Genomic DNA, 6,000 nt, shown 5'->3' on the forward strand with positions numbered 1-6,000 from the left:
ACGTAGACAGACTAAGAGAAGTCATGAGCCAAATGGACTTAACAGATATTTATAGAACATTCTATCCTAAAGGAAAAGGATATACCTTCTTCTCAGATTCTCATGGTACTTTCTACAAAATTGACCGTATAATTGGTCAAAAAATTGGCCTCAACAGGTACAGAAAGATAAAAATAATCCCATGCGTGCTAACAGACCACCACGGCCTAAAGCTGGTCTTCAATAACAATAAGGGAAGAATGGCCACATATACGTGGAAATTGAACAATGCTCTACTCAACGATAACCTGGTCAAGGAAGAAATAAAGAAAGAAATTAAAGACTTTTTAGAATTTACTGAAAATGAAGGTACAACATACCCAAACTTATGGGACACAATGAAAGCTGTGCTAAGAGGAAAACTCATAGCGGCTGAGTGCCCGCAGAAAGAAACAGGAAAGAGCATATGTCACCAGCTTGACAGCACACCTAAAAGCTCTAGAACAAAAAGAAGCAAATACACCCAGGAGGAGTAGAAGGAAGGAAATAATCAAACTCAAAGCTGAAATCAACCAAGTAGAAAGAAAAAGGACCATAGAAAGAATCAACAAAACCAAAAGTTGTTTCTTTGAGAAAATCAACAAGATAGATAAACCCTTAGCCAGACTAACGAGAGGAAACAGAGAGTGTGTCCAAATTAACGAAATCAGAAATGAAAAGGGAGACATAACTACAGATTCAGAGGAAATTCAAAAATCATCAGATCTTACTATAAAAGCCTATATTCAACAAAACTTGAAAATCTGCAAGAAATGGACAATTTCCTAGACAGATACCAGGTACCGAAGTTAAATCAGGAACAGATAAACCAGTTAAACAACTCCATAACTCCTAATGAAATAGAAGCAGTCATTAAAGGTCTCCCAACCAAAAAGAGCCCAGGTCCAGACGGGTTTAGTGCAGAATTCTATCAGACCTTCATAGAAGACTTCATACCAATATTATCCAAACTATTCCACAAAATTGAAACAGATGGGGCACTACCGAATTCCTTCTATGAAGCCACAATTACTCTTATACCTAAACCACACAAAGACCCAACAAAGAAAGAGAACTTCAGACCAAAGAAGACCTCAGAAGATGGAAAGATCTCCCATGCTCATGGATTGGCAGGATTAATATAGTAAAAATGGCCATTTTACCAAAAGCGATCTACAGATTCAATGCAATCCCCATCAAAATACCAATCCAATTCTTCAAAGAGTTAGACAGAACAATTTGCAAATTCATCTGGAATAACAAAAAACCCAGGAGAGCTAAAATTATCCTCAACATAAGACTTCAAGGGGAATAACTATCCCTGAACTCAAACAGTATTACAGAGCAATAGTGATAAAAACTGCATGGTATTGGTACAGAGACAGACAGATCGACCAATGGAATAGAATTGAAGACCCAGAAATGAATCCACACACCTATGGGCACTTGATTTTTGACAAAGGAGCCAAAACCATCAAATGGAAAAAAGATAGCATTTTCAGCAAATGGTGCTGGTTCAACTGGAGGTCAACATGTAGAAGAATGCAAATTGATCCATGCTTATCACTTTGTAAAAAGCTTAAGTCCAAGTGGATCAAGGACCTCCACATCAAACCAGGTACACTCAAACTAATAGAAGAAAAACTAGGGAAGCATCTGGAACACATGGGCACTGGAAAAAATTTCCTGAACAAAGCACCAATGGCTTCATGCTCTAAGATCAAGAATCAACAAATGGGATCTCATAAAACTGCCAAAGCTTCTGTAAGGCAAAAGGACACTGTGGTTTAGGACAAAACGGCAACCAACAGATTGGGAAAAGATCTTTACCAATCCTACAACGATAGAGGCCTTATATCCAAAATATACAAAGAACTCAAGAAGTTAGACGCAGGGAGACAAATAACCTATTAAAAATGGTGTCCAGAACTAAACAAAGAATTCACAGCTGAGGAATGCTGAATGGATGAGAAACACCTAAAGAAATGTTCAACATCTTTAGTCATCAGGGAAATGCAAATCAAAACAACCCTAATATTTCACCTCACACCAGTGAGAATGGCTAAGATCAAAAACTCAGGTGACAGCAGATGCTGGCACGGATGTGGAGAAAGAGGAACACTCCTCCATTGTTGGTGGGGTTGCAGACTGGTACAACCATTCTGGAAATCAGTCTGGAGGTTCCTCAGAAAATTGGACATTGAACTGCCTGAGGATCCAGCTATACCTCTCTTGGGCATATACCCAAAAGATGCCCCAACATATAAAAAAGACACGTGCTCCACTATATTCATTGCAGCCTTATTTATAATAGCCAGAAGCTGGAAAGAACCCAGATGCCCTTCAACAGAGGAATGGATACAGAAAATGTGGTACATCTAAACAATGGAATATTACTCAGCTATCAAAAACAAAGACTTTATGAAATTCGTAGGCAAATGGTTGGAACTGGAAAATATCATCCTGAGTGAGCTAACCCAATCACAGAAAAACATACATGGTATGCACTCATTGATAAGTGGCTATTAGCCCAAATGCCTGAATTACCCTAGATGCCTAGAACAAATGAAACTCAAGAGGGATGATCAAAATGTGAATTCTTCACTCCTTCTTTAAAAGGGGAACAAGAATACCCTTGGCAGGGAATAGAGATGCAAAGATTAAAACAGACACAGAAGGAACACCCATTCAGAGCCTGCCCCATATGTGGCCCATACATATACAGCCATCCAATTAGACAAGATGGATGAAGCAAAGAAGTGCAGACTGACAGGAGCCAGATGTAGATCTCTCCTGAGAGACACAGCCAGAATACAGCAAATACAGAAGCGAATGCCAACAGCAAACCACTGAACTGAGAATAGGACCACCGTTGAAGGAATCAGAGAAAGAACTGGAAGAGCTTGACGGGGCTCGAGACCCCATATGTACAACAATGCCAAGCAACCAGAGCTTCCAGGGACTAAGCCACTACCTAAATCCTATACATGGACTGACCCTGGACTCTGACCTCATAGGTAGCAATGAATATCCTAGTAAGAACACCAGTGGAAGGGGAAGCCCTGGGTCCTGCTAAGACTGAACCACCAGTGAACTAGATTGTTGTGGGGAGGGCGGCAATGGGGGGAAGATGGGGAGGGGAACACCCATAAAGAAGGGGAGGGGGAAGGATTAGTTGGATGTTTGTCGGAAACTGGGAAAGGGGATAACACTGGAAATGTAAATAAGAAATACTCGTTAATAAAAAAATAATATATAATATATTATAGAGGTAGAAAGAGAGCGAGAGCAAGAGAGAGAGAGAGAGAGAGAGAGAGAGAGAGAGAGAGAGAGAGAGAGAGTCAAGATTGGAAATGTTTTCCATGGAGATCAACTGGACATACCATAATTTTGGATCTTACTCTTTTCTATGTTTTAGTCACTGAAGAAAGCAATACAGAAGAAAATAAAATGATAAATGACTTTGTTAAACATTTTTAGGAATCTCCTTAGTGACACAGGCATACACAGAGTATGCTACTCAAACTCAGCATAATATATATATATATATATATATATATATGTATATATATACATATATACATATATATATCAAAAGAAGACAAAATATTTAAAAGCTGATGTACTATAATTTAAATGGGAGATAAGAGGAGCATGTTTATTCATTTTTACATTTATATCTCCCTATCTCTGTCTTTCTGTCTTTCTCTTTTTCTGTCTATCTTTCTCTCTGTCTCTGTCTCTCTCTCTGTTTGTGTGTGTGTGTGTGTGTGTGTGTGTTTGTTTGTATGTGTGTGTGTGGGTGTGCGCGCACGAGAGCATGAGTGGGGTCATGTAGAATATTTAGTACTCACATAGAGGTCAGATGATAATTTCTATCATGTCATTACATGGATTCCAGAGAATAAAATCAGGTTGATGGTCTTGCTTGCAAGTATATTAACATCTGAAATATCACAAAAAATAATAACAAGGCCTGGGCATTTTGTCAATAAGTTCCATTTTCAGTCTTGCTCTAATAATTCTTTTTCTTTTTTATAGTGACAAAATAGGACTAACACCCTGAGGTTTTCCACAAACATATATATTTATTTTTTAGGCAAATATTGACATAGTTGTGGTGTGCTGACAGAATCATACAGATGCAAGAGGCTTTGGCAATATCTACCTTTCCCTATTTCCATGCCCCTTAGATTTACTATTGAATAATTATCAGAATATATGTGTTTACACTAATTACACCTCTCTTGTTTTATCTTCTAGACAACCCTATCGAATACTCAAGTTCATAATGTACATTTTGCTTCAGGATTTATTTATTGTGATTTCATCATCTAATGCATATAAATATATTCAAAATGCTTACTGGTACTTTTTTCAAAGTAAAGAAAAAGATAGTATAGGTCATCTATTTCCATAGATAGATAGATAGATAGATAGATAGATAGATAGATAGATAGATAGATAGATAGATAGAAGTTCTAGATAGGTTATACATATTTTTAAATTGTAAGGTTTCAATTTATTCTGTTATGTTTCTATAAATAATGATTCTTTTATATAGTGTCAACCAACTGAACTCTTATTTTTTCCCTGTCAACACCTTCTCTAATATATTTTGGTTCGTGAATCCTGAACATCCTTTAATTCTTAATTTGTGTGGTGCTACTGCTATTCAAGATACGCTGTTTCTCTCAAGTCCCTAATAACTGATTATCCAAAAGTCTACTGCTATTATTTCTGAATTTTGAATTATATCTCTATTTTGACACCTTCTTTTGTCAGTGCCATCATTTGCAATGATAATAGTGATATTTTTCATTCTATGAAGAGGTTAATTTTAACAAGTAGAACAGTAATTTACCTGGGATAAAATAAAAAAAAATATTCTTATTTATTCAGAAGACATATTTCTGAAATTTTAGGATCAAAACAGTAAAAGCCTTGCAAGAACTTACAAATACACAATCTTCCCTAAATAGTCCTGATAACTTACAATGTTTTCTATATGGAAATTCAGTTTGGGTACAGCCAGCTACCTACTATTCTTAGTCCTGCTATTATTATGGTTCTGGTTGAATGGTTGCTGTCCAGACACCTCTGTTAAACCCAGTAGTTCAGTTCATTTACAGGGAGACATTGTAGAGGAACTAGGTTAGTGACCTGTGTCAAGGGCCACAAAGACCTATAGAAAAGTGATGGCAGGTATCTATAAATGGAGGGCAGAAATACCAAGTTTCCTCAATTTTAGCTCCTAAATTATCTGGAAGAAAACTCCATTTTTCTTTGGATTCCATAAATAATTTAAGAATTTTAATTTTGTTTTAACATTATACCTCTTAACTTTAATATATTCACAGTGTTTCAACATTTTCCTCTATTTGAAATAAATATACAAAACAATAAATATGTATAACTAGTAAGTCTAAAAACATTTTTATGTTATTTTATAATACAAAGAACACATTTCTAAGCATTAATATTTTAGTTTTTTGTAAGCCATTCCAATATCTGCATGAATACGCTTTAACATATATAACTTTGGAATGTTTTAAGGTTATCTAAGAAAATTTGAAAACAGTCATCAGACAATTCAAGCCGAATAGCTGAATCACTACACAAAATTCAACTTTAATATCGATTTTGGTCATTAAACTTCCAACTAATCTAGAAAGCTGTAAAATAAGCTGAAGCCTTCAAAACTTATGAGTTTTATTCAACTCTACAATTCTAATGTGTCAATATGTAACTCTTCAAGAGCTTTTGGTAAATCATCTAATTTGTTTTTAATTAATTTGACTCCTAAATCTATTTTAATTCCTCATAGATGCCCCCTCAGTACAAACAATGTAATTCAATTGACAATTCAATAACACAAATGATTGTGTAATACTTTATATAATAGACTGATAAAACTTTAGTAGCAAAATGAAAATTTGTGTGAAGAAAATGGGGAAGTGCTTGTTTTATACTGTAGACATT

This window comes from Rattus rattus, chromosome 10, assembly GCF_011064425.1.
Source record: "Rattus rattus isolate New Zealand chromosome 10, Rrattus_CSIRO_v1, whole genome shotgun sequence".
Classification (NCBI taxonomy): domain Eukaryota; kingdom Metazoa; phylum Chordata; class Mammalia; order Rodentia; family Muridae; genus Rattus; species Rattus rattus.